Source organism: Halichoeres trimaculatus, unplaced genomic scaffold, assembly GCF_033239565.1.
Source record: "Halichoeres trimaculatus isolate MK-OKI-2021-1 unplaced genomic scaffold, fHalTri1.1 fHalTri1_scaffold_1, whole genome shotgun sequence".
In the NCBI taxonomy this organism is placed as follows: domain Eukaryota; kingdom Metazoa; phylum Chordata; class Actinopteri; order Labriformes; family Labridae; genus Halichoeres; species Halichoeres trimaculatus.
In genome coordinates, this window is record NW_027437179.1 from 1,663,331 (window position 1) to 1,681,327 (window position 17,997).

General features: G+C 42.0%; 1 protein-coding gene across 2 annotated transcripts in view; it reads left to right on the forward strand.

Annotated features, from left to right (window-relative positions):
- The first annotated feature begins 1,537 nt into the window (after positions 1–1,537).
- shq1 (SHQ1, H/ACA ribonucleoprotein assembly factor) overlaps positions 1,538–17,997 on the forward strand; it is a 279,134-nt gene continuing 262,674 nt past the window's right edge. The window contains exon 1 of one of the 2 annotated variants that reach the window (XM_074665378.1): positions 1,538–1,547. The gene's annotated coding sequence lies outside the window, so the exon portion shown is untranslated. Of the gene's footprint in view, positions 1,548–1,579; positions 1,588–17,997 lie in introns of those variants that run through there. The other variant, XM_074665366.1, reaches the window with a different exon arrangement.

Here is a 17,997-nt window from a genome sequence, read left to right on the forward strand (position 1 = left end):
CAGTGCCATAATCATATTAAAGTCCACAACAACAAGGTGAGACAGAACAGAGAGATCCTGAAACATCTCATCAATGTTGTGATCTTTCTTGGAAAGCAAGAGCTGGCATTTCGAGGACATGATGATAACGATTCTGAAAACAGGGGGAACTACTTGGAGTTACTGGGATTTCTGGTGGAGTATGACAGCCCTCTGCGCTGTCATCTGGATTCGGCCACTGTTTTCATCAGCACCTCCAGCGAAATTCAGAATGACCCGATTAAGTCTGTGGCAGATGTAATGACAGCGGCAATGAGGGAGGAGGTGAGGAACACGCCTTTTGTCTTCGTTATGGTAGACGAGACAATGATGCAAGTAACACCACTCAGATGTCATATATCCTGTGTTACACCACTGACGGTGGTGTAAGAGAGCGCTTTTTCCAGTTTGGGGACGTCAGTGGTGATAAGCATGCAGAGGCCACAGCTGGACAAGTTTTGGAGTGTCTGGAGGACTATGCCTGCACAGATAAGGTCATTGCCTAGTGTTACGATGGGGCTGCAGTCATGGCCTCTGGACTGAATGGGGATTTTTTTCTCACACCTCAGTGACCTTGCAACCTTTTTTCTGAAAGTCAGCCAAACGCACAAAACTTTTGGATGAAATATGCCAGCAAAGACTGCCCAGAGTGACTCCAACACTTTTCAGCAGGTGGAACTTTTCATCACGTTTGGTTTACACTGTGTATGAGCGGAGAGAAGAACTCTTGGAGCTGTTTGAATTCATTGTGGACAACCACAATGATTTTGATGATGATGCTGTGCACGGTGCTGATGGATACATGGCACTGCTGACAGGTTTCTTGTTCTGCTTTCTCCATGCCACGTTTAACTCAGTGTTTGCCTACTCCGATGAGCTCTTTGGGATCTTGCAGAATAAGGAGTATGACATGCAGTTTTGTCTGTCCAGTATCGATGACTAGGGTTGTGATATTAATATTAACTCTGCAGAGCTATCAGGGCTGAGAGTAAGAGACTTTAATGGTAATAGATCTTTGAATCATAACACATGCAGCACACATGTACCTCTCCATGTGTAAAGGAGCTGTATTACATCAGAGCCCTCCACCTTCCCCCCTGCAGGACTGCATCTGCTCGCATCCTCCACAGTGTAGTTGAGGGGCCCGGTCTCTCTGGGTCCTCTTTGTGTACTTCATTGGGATGAAGGAGCCTAGTGTCCAACTCTGCCCTGCTCTTACCGCAATCCCTCTCCGTGTACATCATCACCTCCACATCACTGTGATGGACAGGCAGCGGGGGACAAGGAGGGAAAACAGGAGAACACGCAGAGCGGCAGAAAAAGAGACGATGTGGAGAGAAAAATAAAGATGTGGGAAGAAGGTTTAGAGTTTTGAAAAAAGGAAAGGACAGAGGGGGTGACTGACAACTCTACATTAAAAATTCAGGAACATAAAGCTGTTTTAAAAGAGAAATAATTAAAGAAAAGAGTTGGAAAGTTTCAAAACCAGACTGTAAACACATGCAGGTCCAAGGGAAAGAAAAGAAAAGAAAAGAAAAGAAAAGAAAAGAAAAGAAAAGAAAAGAAAAGAGAAAGAGGTAGACAAGGTGAAAGGTTTGAATTTGATGAGTGGAGACAATAGATGTCTCTCTTTGTCCATCTCTGTATCTGATGTTACAGCAGCAGTTACACCATGTCCTCTGAGATGACGAGGACAGGCTCTCATCATCATCTCTATCATCTCACAGCTGTTAAGCTCCGGGCAGCCACAAGAGCTGTCAGAGAGGAATCTTCCTGTCAGAACGACCAAGGAATCATGAGCAGAACACTGGCTGTCAGGAGCTAGAGGAGCATGGGAAGTATGAGAGGAATGCTAATGATGTTAATGGAGATTATATCCAGGTGGAGGAGGTGACATGTCCTGGGACTGAGTAGAGAGTATGTACACTGAGCAGAGAGAGAGATCAGATGATCGGCTCAATCCATGTGATGATTCTGTTAATCCAAGAAAGAAGTGACAGATGGATTCTTCACGTTCACATCTTCACAGTCCACCTGCATGTGTTGGTCCGAGAGGACAAGAGGGTTTTTTTTTTTGTTTTTTTGTTTTTTTGTCCTATGAAGGCAGCAGTGCGTGCTGTGAGCAGGACTTACTTATATAATCCAGGTATGAATTGATCTAAACTGCAGGTCTACCATCTGGATAATTAAAGTGTTATTTATCAGGACCATGTTCAGCTCTCAGTGTGCAGGCATTATGTCACCTCTCTGTACAGCTGTAAGTATGTTAGATTAAGGGCCCTGCATCCAGAAGCTGAAACATCATGTACTGTCCCTTAAAGGTCCCATATAATGCAACTTTTCAACAAGTTCAAGTAGGTCTCAGAGGTCCCAGGACAGTCAATTTAAAGGTTTTTGCCTCAAAACCCAGTTATTTCCAGGACTTCAGCCTGTCTGTAAATCCCCTCTCCCAAGTGCTCTTAAGAACAAGCTGTTTTTGTGGGTGTAGCTCTAAATGATTATGAGCTGCCCTGTCCACGCCCCCTTCACAACTTTTTTGGACGAGGGTGTGGCTTTTGCTCCAGTACCATGCTGCAGTGGGTAGATATGGCTCAGAGAAGTGCCGTGGCTCAGTCAGACCAGTTTGATCCAGAGTCTGACCCAGAAGGAGGGGCGCCTGAAGAAATCCTAACTCTACGGCTGCAGCAGGATATTTCTGATTGGTTAGTAACAAATATTATGTGTCTTGATATGCTGCTGCAGTTACCATCAGGTAAATAAAATTAACGTTAGCAGCTTGGTGCTAACCAGAGTTATATGACCATACGGGCAGAAAGAACTGCGCGCAGCCTGGACTGTTTGTTTTTCCTGTACCATGAGGGACATCTATCAAGCAAACTAAACTGCAGCAGTAATACACACATTAGTGGTGACTGTGGTCATAGCGTCCATAATAACAGCTGAGAGTGCGTTCACTACCCTGTAGCACAACATTAGCTCTGCCTGAGGCCACCACGACAAGTAGTCACATCCGTCCAAACAAAAGATAACATTATGTATATAAAGCTAGGTTCACGTGAAATAAATTTCCATATATCTTCTCTTTAATGTCCCCTGATATTATTTACTCATGTGTGTTAATGTAGTGTAAGGAAACTAAGTTACAAACCGTAACTTACGTTAGCTGCCATGCTAAAACCACATTCATCAGGCTATTGCGCTTGGTGGAGCATATAGTAAAGCAACACAAATTAGTAAAACTCGCAGATCTCACGTATATAGCTGGTTCAAGGACAGTTGGTACAGAACCATGCTTCAGCTTCAGGTTCTTGGTGAATCCTGCTTTGACCGGCCCTCGTTTAGACAGCAGACTAGTGAAATGGTGAGCACACACATACAACATCTCAGGAGTTGTTGTGGGTGCATCTCCATCAAAAGTAAAATTAATCCACTGCGTCTTCAAAACCTCAGATGATGGAGTTAAAAAAACACTTCTGTGCTCTTTTGTGCAGCCAACAACAGAGCAACCACCGTGCTTCGCTCGTACCTTCGCCATGTTTATTTTACCAAAGCAGCAGAGCAGCCAAGGTGATAAACACGCTGCACAGAAGGGGCAGTACAAGGGGTGGGCCTGGAGGAGTTACTTTTTTAGGGTCATGACGTCATGCAGGGCAGATCTCAACTCTACATGTTTGAGCACTCATGTCCTAGAATCAAGCTTTGTCTGGAGCAAGCAAGAGAAGGAGACAATAGAATTTTCTCATTTCAGGGGTGTTTGTAGTCAGGCTGGGGTCGGATAGTACTTTAACAAAACCAGTCTAAAGTGAATTTTGCACAATATGGGACCTTTAAAACACACAAACACAGACTGTGACTGTATTCACCTGATGTTTAAAACCGTATTTCGACATTGAACTTTGACTTTTTTATAAGTTATCATTTATTAATATTCATATTTTTTGATTTCTGGAACTTTTCCATGTTTGAACTGTTTAATTCATATAATTGTATTATAGAGTACAGACAAGAGGGAAGAAGTTAGAGACAAACACTGAAAAAGACAAACATGTTTTGCATTGCATTTCAAATAAAAGTCCACAAAATAGGTCCAAGGTCCATTTTGCTAAATTTATCTTGCCTGCCCTGTAAGCTCCCAAGGTGCTAAGCCCCCCTAAACCTCTGATACTTGAATCTTCTCTTCCTCAGACACTTTGTTTATGTGCTGTGTATAAAATGAACCTACAGTCACATGTTGCTGTTTTCTGAATTAATCTTCCTCCAGTGGTACCATCATTACCCATGCCCTGTCTCCTCTGGGGTCTTCAACAAAGAAATGTGGAAGTCTGTTTACAACTTTGATGTAAAATTAAACCCTTATCTGTTCAGTCAGATATTGTTGTATTGTTGTGCTCTGTCAGCTTTCATGATGCGGTTGCAGACATAATGCACTTGTATATTTAGCTTGTGGATTAAAGCTCAAACTCACAGAGCTTTTGTAATGTTTTGATTTCATTTGAAAGAAAATGCAGATTACCTCTGATTTGTCAACAGAGCCATTGTTGAGGTTTTTAGGGTGAAATGTACTGTGCTCAGAAGAGCAAAGCTGCCAGCAGCTTGGCCAAAGTGTGGAGGAGAGAAGAATTGCAAGCAGTTAAACCTGTAATTTAACCTGTAATCCTCAGAATTTAGAGAGCAGCATTGACACCAACATGAGGATGTTGACAGCACAATGCCAAACAGACATGTCAGATATCTGTTCAGCAATCTGATGATCTTTCAACTTCTGGAATGGCTTCACCTGACAATCAAGCATATGTCATGCTGACACAGGAGGTTAAAGAGAGCAGATGTAAGGCTTCAGTCTCAAAGCAAAACAAACACACAAAAATAAATAGATCTCATCGATTTGGGGTTCTTCTGAATGAGTTACAGAGTGCAGCTGAGTCAGTCATGTCAGCACGGTGGCAAAACAGATGTTGTTTTCATTTCCCATGACAGAGTTTGGGAGCACAAAGAGTAAAACATGTTACAGGGAGGAAGTTGTTTTATCTGAACATTTAAACGTGAAACCTGGTGGTCAAAATGATTAACTGAGACATGAGACGTGAACGATCTGTGTAGTTGATGAAAGCAACAGTTAAATAAAGCAGCAGCCACCACCAGAGACGTGTGTGTGCTCCTCTTCTCCCGTCCAGTCTTCCAGGCAGCGAGTCCTCCGGGATCAGCCTGCACATGCACACACACACACACACACACACACACAAACAACCTCCAATCCAGTCCTGACAGGAACAAATACAGATGTACATTCCTCCTGTTCACTGCCACACTGGGACATCTCTGTGTGTGTGTGTGTGTGTGTGTGTGTGTGTGTGTGTGTGTGTGTGTGTGTGTGTGTGTGTGTGTGTGTGTGTGTGTGTGTGTGTGTGTTTGTGTGTGTACACAGTGCATCTGTGTCTGTTTTATGACTTTTAGACGGTGCACCTCACAGGAAGTCACCCCAGAAACCAGGGGAGCTGGGGGTCATACGTGGAGCAGATCTTCAGCAGGAAGAATTTACGAGCCTCCACAGACGTGAAACACCTTGTACTGGGGTGTGAAAAGTGTCTTTACGAGCTAACAGCGAATATCATCAGTCATCATCAAATAGTCGAATAAGTCTGAAACAGCCTACGGCAGATAATCACCTGGATGTGGAAATCCTGCTGAGGTGTGTTAGCAAAGCGTACATCCGAGGCAACAGGTTGGTGGAGGACGAGAGGTGCTGCTGGCATCGTTGTGTAAGGTTTTTGTGCGGTCATCAGTAAAAGTTTCAGGACCTGGGGTCCATAAAGAAGAATCTTGACTGCTTGAGTCCAGTTGTTCTGTTTCCAGCGCTGCGGACGACACTGAGCAGTACTTACTGAGCAGTTAATCAGCTGCTTGGTCTGAAGCTGTCTCTCTATTTCCTCTGCAGCAGGTTTACAGTTTTTCTGGCACAGATGTTTCTGTAACATCTACATTACTGTATGTGCCACTGTAGAGAAACAACTGACAACTGCATTAAAAAACAGATGTGTTGAGTTTGGCGCCCCCTGTGGTCAAAGAGATATAAGACCTGTGAAAAGCTGCAAAGGTTTCTGCTCATAGTAGGTTTACAGGCTCTGTGTGTGTGTGTGTGTGTGTGTGTGTGTGTGTGTGTGTGTGTGTGTGTGTGTGTGTGTGTGTGTGTGTGTGTGTGGTGTAACGTGTAATTTAATGAGTGTTGACCTGCAGAGGACCTTACTGACCTTCACATCCCCTTGCCAACCTGTGAGCCGAGTGCCGCTGGACCCCTAGGAGGACACACACACACACACACACACACACACATACACACATTAAAAGTCTTCAATCCAGACACAGATTTTGTTTAATGTACAGAAAGCATGGAAACAGTACACACACACACACACACACACACACACACACACACACACACACATAACGTTTATGACTGAACCCTATGTAGTGACGGTTCACACAGATGCTTACACAGCTTCTCCTTTGCTAATTCAGCATGATGTCATCTGAGTTCACACTCTTCCTGCCCCAGTACACAGTGGTCTCAAAAAGGGGGTGCCTGTCCACAGGGTGACCGGTTCAAAAATGAATGCAGACCAGACTTAAAATCTCGTCCACATAGCTAAATGATATTATCATCAAGTTTTCAGACTTATTCAACTTTTTTCTAAAAATATTAATGTCCATAAAAACAGGCACTCTTTAGGAAGTCTCTCTGAAAGAAACAGGTCCACAAGATCCAGCTCCCTTTAAAGAACTGTAAATCTCACCACTAACAACCAAAATACAGATCTCTCTCCCACCTGGCTCTGCTCCATCACTGGATCAGATCCATTCAAGTCAATGCGTCAGCTCACACTGGATCCACTCCATCGTGATTCAGCAACGTCCCTGCTCTAGCAGGCTGTAGCAGATACGTCAGGTGACAGGAAGTCTTGTGCAGAAACTGCCTAAAAAGGGCCAGTGACTTTCAAAATAAAACAAAGCATGTCAAAACCATTTGGTATTTATCTTGACTACAACAACAAACCTTCTTAATGATAGGAGCCAGACCAGGAGTCAACAGGCTTGAGGTTTTACAGCCCAACATGAACCAGGAGAGACCAAACACACAGGTCTGCGGGGCCACTGGGTCAGAGACAGGTTACAGTTCAAAAACATTTGTTTTTGTTTTTTTTTTATGTCAATTTACTTTTTTAAAATGCACAATATGTGAAACAACAAACCCCAAACAATGAAATCCTTAAGTTAACAAAACTTATGCAAGTAAATCAAAGCAAACAAGCTAAAAGCAGGCAAATAAAGAAACACACCTATTCAAAGATAAATACTAAAACAAATAAACTAAATCCAAAAATAACCAAACAAAAATAACTGTATGTGTGGAAATATGAAAAAAAAAAGATTATTCTACAGATAGCTACATCTTACCCCACTTACTGAAACAGGCCAAACCACACACAGCAAGACACCACCTCAGGAAGTGTATGGGAACATAAAGGACAGACCAAACATTTACCTATAAAGACATGCATTGTGCTGTCACAATTAATACAGCAAAAAACCTGGCACAGTGCCAACAGTGGTCAGGGTCATCAGCAGTTTTAGAGATATCAAGATTATCAATCAATCAATTAATCGATCAATTAATTAATTTTGATTTATGTAACACCTAATCATAACAGACGCTACTTCAAAACGCTTTGAGACACCCTGAATCTGTCAGTGAAGAGGCCCAGAGCCGGCCTCTTACACAATCTCTGCAGAAGTATAATGATGGGCTTAAAACTCTGTATCAGAAACAAATGGGTGAAATCACAGAGACTACATCTATGTTACACCATCTACGGTTGTGTTACATATCAACTGGCATTAGCTCTCCAAACTGTGTCTGTAAAACTTACACTGCACAAAAGCCACATTGCTACAAGCTGCATGCAGGAGACCCAATGAAGACCTGGATGTAGTTTTGAGCTGCATCAATTGCAGAACATTAGCAAAGTCTGAGGGGCAATACTGTCATCTTTCTCACATGTGTCTGCTCCAGTGAGGACAGTGAGAGAAACAACTTTATGATGCACAGCACTCTCAGTCAGTGATTCATGCAGCTGATTTTTAACTCCTGCATTTAGATCTTCAAAAATGTCTGTAGCAAATCTTAGCCATGGAAGATAAATGAGAGCACTTTGGTTTAGAAAGGAGGGTGAAGTTGGGAAAAAGGTGAGAAAAAGAATGAAGATCCAGAAGAATCCAGAGAGCTAACTGGAGGGTTGGGGGAAAAGGGCCGGACAGGAGGAGGGGATGGGGGTGAGGGGTGAGAGGGGGTGGGGGTGAGAGGGGGTGGGGGTGAGAGGGGGTGGGGGTGAGAGGGGGAGGTTTGAGGCCAGCAGAGGGCTCTGAGCAGTCAGAGGGGCCTGTCAGGAGGAGCGTGTGTGGAGGGTACGACCCCTCTCCACTTTATTACTGTGGATCCAGCTGAGCCTGGCTCACTGTGTGCTCTCTGTCTCTAAGAGCTGTTTTACTCCTTGTTTTTGCCTTGTGATGTATTATAGTTTTCACAGTTTAATTTAACCAAAGTAAAGATTAACAGATTGGTTTGAAGCTGTTAACTTAAGTTTATCACCCAGCTTTGTTCAATACTCTGATTTGTCAAAAAATAAAATGAAAAAAACAATGCGCCCAGGAAAACCTGAACACTCACAGCACAGGTGTGACAGCCTCCTGAGGCCAACCATCTCTATAAGAGGAAAATGCAGCAACATCCTGTCCTGCATATCCAGACACTAACTGCAAAGCTGGTGAGGGCATCGCAAATCAAACTAGAACGATCAAGGGATTTGAATGTATATTCTGTTTACTCACTTCATTTGCAAGAATGACTTGTTAGAATATTTACAGTTTGAACTGATGTTTTATTAAAGCCGTAAAGATCTGATCTGAAGTAAAGTTCATGAAAGAGACAATAACAAATGGTCGGACATATTTTTGGTATTTTAAGAATTATACATTTTCAGTGCTAATCATGCATAGGGTAATGTGAAGGATCAACGCTACTTTACCAGCTGTATGTAATGGTTTGGTCTAAACGTGAGAAAAATAAAACTCTGCAGTTCAACAGAAACACACAGATGTGCCACTGATCTATGAAAGTTTCTCAGCATGCAGCGGGCCAGTCTACCTCAAACAATGCTCGGGGTTGAGCTGTTCATCTTTGGCTGTTTATGGCAGGTGGAATTCAGTTCGAGGAGCATTACTGCCACCTACTAGTATGAGTTGGCGGTCCCTCTGAATACGTCAGCCTTAAGATAAATTGGTTAATTTTCTCAGCTTTGTGTGTATCTAATTATAGGGAACAGATTAATGAATATTTTAGCAAGATTTATGAGAAATGTCATTTCATGTTTTATTAAATTAGACCTAATTTAAGTGGTGTTACACAACTGTGAATGTTATTCTTATAATATTCTGCAGTTAAATTGTCAATATGGAGAGAAAATTTGATGAATTATGAGTACAAATATTTTTTATTTGATTTTTTGTTTCGATTAATTAGAAGTCAATCAATCAAAATAATGTGGAAAAACTCTGGATTCAGAAATGTATTTGTGCTTTCTACCTTTATTGGAAATTGTGTATGATGTAAAATTAAATAATTTATGTGCACAGGTATCAGTTACAGGTCCAAATATCATTAAGCCCGACACAGTCATGAAATTCAAAATGTGGACTGAAGCAAGGAGCCGTTTGGGAGCTAAAAAGCCGTCTCTTGTTTCTGAAATCTGTATAACCAACTAGAACACTTGGGGGGGGGACTGTATTTCAAACTGCAATAAAAAGAAAAGACAACAAAAGTGAATTAAAAACCTTGGCACATTTGTTTATTTTTTTAGTTTTACTCACCTTAAAGCTTTTAAATCAGATTTTTAGGTCAAAGTAGACAAGCAGTCTGCACCTCACAGAGCTGTTTTAAAGTCATTAGCCCTCTTGGTCCTGCTCACCCTCTCCTGTTTTTCTGCCCCAGGTCTGATCAGACTCAGTGTCTCACAGAGATGGTTCAAACATTTCGTACCAGAAGGGCTGCTGTAGAGCACTGGTGTAGGATAAAAGGTGTGAGGTCATTGAAGTTCTGGGTAAAAAAAGCCTGAGTGTGAATCGTTAAACTCCACCTTCATGAAGTGGTCTTATATGTCTGCTCCTGGCTGTGATGGAGGGTTTGAGATGGTCTGTGAGCTGGTTCCGTCCAGGTCAAACCAGACTGTATTTATGTTTGGCTTCAAATATTTAAACTAGCTGAAGTGATGGTGATTTATTAAATAGTTTTAAATAGGAACTGTAAATTAGATTATTCAGGTGAACCTCCATGCTTCAGGGCTGATTCGGGTAAAACAGCTGAACTTTAAACGATTAACCAATCATGTTCCATTTAAAAAAAAACTCCAGGGCTGAAAGTTGAGCTGGAGAAAGGTCTGAAGAATGCAGTTCCTTTAACGACCACTTGAGGCTTCAACCACACTTCAAAGAATCATTAAAGAAACTTATCACTGAAATTTAACAGAAAAAGGAGAATGGCAGCTATGAAACCTGGTTTAGTCTTTTTCACTGATTCCTCTGGCGCAGGCTCTCACTGCACCTGTCACTCCTCCGTCCACTGACTGGTTTCCAGTTTCAGCTTGAATCAAATTCAAAACTCTGCTGTCAACTTGTGAAAAAGCCACAAAATCAGCTACCTCTGACCTAGAATCCTTCATCCAGGTTTACTCTCAGTCTCAACCACTATGCTCTGTCAGTAAAAAGGGATTTAAAGACAACAAGGGCCCCCAGACCCCAGCTGAACTCTTCTCCTCTGTTGTCCCCAAATTCTGGAATAAATTAACCATTTCTGTCCATTTCCCAGAGTCCCTCTCTGAGTGAAATACTAGTTTTATTTCATTTTTGTATCGGCACTCATTGGCAGATATCTGTATCTTCCCTAGGGATGGGTTTTGATTAGGTTTTATTGATACCCATGCCCTTATCATTTCTGCTTATGGACTCAATTCTTTATTGATTCCCTTATCAATTCCTCTTGTGGAGCTTTACAGGTTTTCTGTGTTAACTTTTTTTTTTTTAAGTTGATAAATATGCAATTGGTCACTTGATCTGGATATCTCTGGGTGTAGATATACAGAAATAAGTGAAAATCACATGTCACTTAACAATGTACTGTTTCGTTTTTGCTATTGACTCAAATGGGCTATCTGGTGTCTCAAAGTGGTTATAGCACTACTCTGAGTTGTAACCTTGTCATGGTAATGCTGAAGCCTGCCATGAGCCCATGGAGACCTGAGAGAAAAAAACCTGGTCAGTGTTAGGACCTAACTTTGTGTATGCAACCAGGCTCTGATCCTGAATCTACTTTAACTTTCCCATGACACACACACTCAAACACACACACAGGCACACACACACGCACACACACACACACACACACACACACACACGCACACACACACACACACACACACACACACACACACACACACACACACACACACACATGCAAACACATGCACACACATGCACACATGCTGGCTGGCTGGCTGCAGGAGATTTAGCTCACATGACCAGTCTGAAGCAGCTCTACCTGACCGGACTAAAGGGCCAAATAAATTTGTGTGACCGAGCTCAAGGGCCAGCAGCTCAGCCGTCACACCTGCTGAGAGACTCTGTGTGTGTGTGTGTGTGTGTGTGTGTGTGTGTGTGTGTGTGTGTGTGTGTGTGTGTGTGTGTGTGTGTGTATGTGTGTGTGTGTGTGTGTGTGTGTGTGTGTGTGTGTGTGTGTGTGTGTGTGTCTGTGTGTCTGTGGGCACATGCGCCACGCACTGATAAAGAAAGGTATGGCAGGCCGTTTAGGACAAAACGCATCAAAAACCTGCACACACACTCAAAATGGATTCACACACACACTAACGATTGGCACATATAGACTGAAACAAGGAAAAAAACACAAAAAATCTGTACATACACCCACAGTTTACACATACTTACACTGATAATGGTTACTTACACACTGTAAAAAAAAAAAAAGGCTTAACACATTAAAAAGCTGCATACACACACTGACAATAGGCACATTCACACTAGAGATATGCATACACAACTGCATGCACTCACACACTGAGTATTCACACACTGAGTATTCACACAAACTGATAATGGGTATTGTGAGGGAGCTGGACAGCTTCCCCCACACTAAGGTGTAAAAACATCTGCACATTCACAAGTAGTGTTTATGTTTTTGTGTTTTTTGGAGACCCTTCACTAATCTTTCTCTCCCTCTGAGGTCTGTCTCCGGGGGGCTTGGTTGCATGGGTGCACACAGCCGCAGGACTCCAGCGGAGTGTAGGCAGAGTTCAGGGATGAGAGAGGGGAGGGGTAAATAGGGATATTTTTGTGTAGGCTTATGTTTAGTATTTCTTTAGGTTAGTAGGTATTTTCTTTTATCTGTATTAGTAATGTGTTTATGTGCATTGTGTTTGTTTATTTGTAAATATTGTTAATTTGTAAATATGTTTAAAGTGAGGAAGGAAGGACTCACTGGTGGGAGGAGACTCTGTTTAGCTGCTGATTGTGGCCACAGCTTCACCTGTGGAGCTCCTTTGTCCCGATAGCTGCTGCAGGTGTGTGGCTTGGTGTTACTCTTGGTGTGTGTGGCTCCAGTAAAAGAAGTCAGAGCTCTGAATCTGGTCTCCTGCTCCTCATTTCTTTCACCTCATGCTACTCCTTTGGCTTATTGGTCCTCATCCTGATAATAGAGGTTTCTGAGTTTACACTTAAAACCCTACAGGTATATAAACACACACAAAAATATGCACACACAACTGTTCATACAAACACACTGATAATGGATACATAGGCCTACACAATAAATATTTTACACACTGAAAACCTGTACACAAGCACACATCAAGTATTTACACCACCTTTCACATAGTGGGTAATAGCTTTCATGTCTGTAAACTTCCACTACTGATCTTGTGTGTGGGTGTGTGCGTGCATGTGTGTTGGTGTGAGTGTAAAACAAATTTAATGCGCCCAGAAGCTCCGGTCTATGTAACCGGAAGCACCTGAAACTGCTTGTTTACAGCTTGTTTAGATCCGGCAATGGCACAGCTACTTCCGACTTTGCTGTTTCAAAATATTTGTCTCTTTATTATAAATAGTTCATAACCTATACTATAGAAACTTTACACTTGAAGGACAAGGACTTATTGTTCATTATTTTTGCGTAAATTAACCATCTATCAGAACAAACCATCTCACTCGCTTGATAAATTAAGAGTTTCGCCATGTTTGCATTTATTTTATTCTGAAAGCTTTGACAGGAAGTCCTACTATCTAAGCCAGCGTTGGACCTTCACTTGACTCTTGACTTCGATCATGACAGAGCGGGAAGCTTAATGGTGAGCATCAATGGCCGCAGGTAAGCAAACGGAGGAGGCTTTTGCTGTTTTGAGGAGGCTACTGGGTTCACCAGACCTCGTGAACTGTCTGGTAAACCAAGACACCTCTGGAAGTACAAGCAGAAGTGTTTCAGTAAATAATGAGAACAGTGAGATGAACGTATTGTTTGGGCCAAACCAATGCCTAAATGTAAACATGAGGAGTGAACCGCTTCTTGGACCCATAAGTGTGTGTGCAGGTTTTTGATGCGTTTATAACGGCCTCCCATAACAAGGTGTGTGTTTGGGGCTACCCTGCTGCTCTCCTTCACAGGTTTTCCCCTCTTGTAGCACAATGCACAGCTTTCAGTTCCTTCACAGTGTTTTTGTTCCAGATCAGCCCTCAGGTCATCCAGCAGCTCAGTAACGGCCAGAGTTGGGGTCCGTTACTCAAAAAAGTAAAGAGTTACCCGTTACTCGTTACTCGTTACTCTTGAAAAAAGTAGTGCCATACACTACTTGATTACTCCATGGAAATAGTAAAGAAGTTACACCACTCGTTACACTAATTTATCCCCCCGATACATCACAACTATAAAGAATATGAGTCTCACACAATAATAATCATTTCAAAGAAAAATTTTTATTGTCTCATTACTTCAGTCTGTTGCTGAACATAACTTTAAACAGAAATCAAGGTGCTTGGTCTATTTTAAAGTATCTCTCTTGTACCGAAACATACACACAAATAACTGAAGTTGCTGAACAGTGGTACTAGAACTAATGTGTCTTAAAACAGACAACATCAATGCGCTTGACCTAAAACTCTCTTAAAGTTTCTTTAGCCTGCTGTAGCCAAACAAGAATAACTGAAATGAATGTCAGTGCAAATACAATGAAATAAATAAACAGTACAATTATTAACTGCAATAAATAAAACAACAGACTGGCCTGTCCTCATTTAGAAAATTCCTACAAAAATAAAAAGAAAAAATTGACTGGCCTTTCCAACATTGTGCCGAGAGGTAGGTGGTTTAGTTCAGCTAAATAAAAGAACACACTGGCCTATTCTCATTTTGCCAAACTTTTTCAAAATTAAATGATAATGGACCAGCTTCTCAAACATTTACAACAACATGCAGGAGAGGCACAGTAGGTGGTTTAGTTGAGCTTATTTGACTAATGACTGCTCAAATCTCACTTAAGTAGTGGTTATACCTCATAAGGAGGAGTCTCTCAAATCGTTTGTCCGACAGCCTGTTCCTTTTAGGAGTCAGCACAAGGTTGCCCAGGCTGAACAGCCTCTCCACTGGGGCACTAGATGCAATTGGTGTGTTGTATTTGAGGGATATTTTCTTAATTGTAGGGAAACTGTTCAGGACCCCCATCTCCTTCCCAGACTTCAAATAGTCAATGACTTCCTTATCTGGGTTGAAGAATGTTGTGTCCTCCTCTTTCACAAACTCAAAGAATTCATCCTCCTCACTGCTATTGGCGTTGGTTGGCTGCAGAGGGACATCCCCATGGAAACCGCGACACTCTTCTATCAGCAGTGTCTTGAGATGAAATGAGAGGGAGGGGGAGAGAGAGAGAGATGAGATGAGATGGACTGTACTGTATTGTCCTTGAGGGTAAATTAAAATGTTACAGCAGCAAATGTAACAGGATAAAAGCGATACGAAACGAAACACACACTAGATCATGAAATGACAAAGACAAAAACATAACGGACAGATGTGGACACATTTTACAGTATAGTATCCATATACCTTCAGGGCTTCTCTCCTGTCTTCTGACTCTTCTTTGAGCCACCGCACCTTAAACTTTGGCAAAGTGACAGCAGCAAGGAGAGCTTCTCTGCTGTCAATCACAGGGCCAAACCGACTCTTGACAGCCTGTGATATAGAAACCACCGATTTATAAATTAAATAATAATTTACATTATAAAGTACAAAGCAAGCGTCTCCCTGGAGGGAGTTGACAGCTGAATGACCCCAACAAGCAGAGAGCACAGCCCCATTAAATAATGGGGATGTAATAAGTTTAGGGCAAAATGTAAAATACATTGATAGTACTTTTGGGTGGAAATGCATTCCTCTTTGCTAGAAGTTGAGTCTCAAGTGCAAGCTTCATGCCCTTCTAATTTTCAGTTCAAATCACACTAATATTAGATTTTGGTGTATTTGATGTAATAATAATAATAATAATAATAATAATAATGATAATAATAATAATAATAATAATAATAATAAACAATGTCAAGAAATATGATAATTGTAAATTATTTCGGACCCCCTGGGTATTGGACCCCCGACTTGACAAACACAGCACTAGAATTTGACAACTATAGGACTAGACCTTACCTGTACTATGACGTCCGGCAGACCTGCTGTCATCCGGGAGAGCCCAGCCCGCTTTGCCAGTGTCTTGGACATCAGAGACACCAGTGTTGGTAGGAGACAGCCAAAGTAGCAGAAATCTTCACCTTGTAACTTGTCCAAAGCTTTGCAGAGTGGTTGTGTGACTGTGACATACTCCTCAAGGAACTGATACTCCTTTTCAGTGATGGCTTTAACACCGAGTTGGCTGCAGAGAGTGGTCAACTTTGTCATGGGAAACTCAGTGATGAGAAAGATTGCATCATGGAAAGAATTCCATCTTGTTACTGTTGGAACAATGAGCTTTTTTCCACACAGTTTCTCAACAAGCTCAGCAGCAACAGTCGAACGGCTCGCCTTATTCCAAAGAGCAGAACACTTGGCAAAGGCACTTCTGTAGACTGCTTTGGTCTCTTGATGTGCTGTCAGCCATTTTTCTATATCAGTTGTTGTAACAAGATTAAGTTTGTGCGATGCGCATCTTAAGTGAGGAGGAAGAGTAAAATCCCCTTCTTGATTAGCCTCGTTGGACAGCACCTCATCAACATCTGTGAATGTCACCTCTTCATCAGTTTCTTGATCTTCAACTCCATCCCTCTCATCCTCAGAATCAGATGCTGCAGCAGGAGTTTCAAACACCCTGAAAGCCTTGACAAAATTCGACCCATTGTCTGTGACTGTTGCAACGACTTTGTTTGACAATCCATAAGCTGAATGAATCTGTTCAATTGCGCCAGCCACAACATCATATGTGTGTCGTCCTTTGATCCGTGTGCAGGCAATACCTGCTTTCTGACGTGAGAAGTCGGTTGGATTAATCCAATGGGCAGTCATCCCCATGAAGCTTTTATTATTCTTTGTCCAAATGTCGGCAGTGGTTGACACATACTCAACGCTCTCAAAATGTTGTTTCACATCAGTTTCCATGTTCTTGTAACAATCATCAAGAAATGTGGTAAAGGTCTTCCTATCTGTTGTTGGGTTCTCACTCCCTGCAATGTTTATTCTGCTCAGTATTTTTCTGAAAGTTGACGATTCAACCATTGAAAGTGGCAACATTTCCTCCACTATGTGGGAGGCAACAAGCTTTTTCACCTCAGTTTTTGTCGAAAGTTTCGCTGCAAAAGCAATCCTTTGCTGTTTGCTTGGAGTCGAACCGTCAGGTATTTCTCTGCTTGTGGATGGATCTCTTGCAACCAGCTTCGTGTTACCGTGCTGAGTCTTGAGGTGCTTCAAAAGATTTGCGGTTGTGTTCCATGCGGTGTTTAGCCTCTTATTTCCTGGACACAGCTTGCATTTAACGGTCACGTTCTTCTCCTTTTGCTGTACATAATCAAAATAATGTGCATATCGCCATCCCTCAAGCGTTGTTTTCTTCCTAGCCGAGGGCTCAGGGTTAGCCGCTTCAACTCTGTCCTCCTCCATGCTGTTAACTTTTTTGACTTGGCTACAGAAATGCCCCGGAAGTGTATGTTTCATTCAAATCGGTGTCTTATCGCGGTAGCGCAGTCTGATTGCAATTCTTTCAGTCCAATTCTAATGAGCTTTATTGACTTGAGAAAACCTCCGTTTAAATTGTCAAAGCACGTACAAAATACATAAACAGTTAAAGGGGGCATTTACAGTGAGAGGGAGTGCAGTGTTGTCAGTGAAGCACAGATTTATATAAGGCAAATAATTTTACTGTGACAGTTCCATCAGCCCGGACCCAGAAGAGATAGCGAGTAGTTAAAAACTCCGCTTGACTATTAATATTTTGGTTGCTCTATTTACAGTCATTGTAAAAGTAACGATCGTGGCGTTTCATTTGTAACTCTAGTTTAACTACCAATCTAGGATGAGTAGCGTCGTTACACTACTCGTTCCTACCAAAAGTAATTTTACTACTTGTAACGTTCGTTACTTGTAGTTATATACCCAACTCTGGTAACGGCATAACTTGATTGACAATATGTCTCTCCTGTTTTATTTCTGACAGTCCAACTTTGTTGATAAACACACTGAAGATTCTCTCTCTCCCTTGTTTGTCATTGTTCCTCTGCCTTTCGCTCAGTTATTTGTGTGTAATACCAGTGCCAGTTTGCACCTGCCTTTCTAAAGTGATAAACATAGACAAAAGAAACATTGACAGCTAAAAGTTTCAGGTGCTAAATCACTCA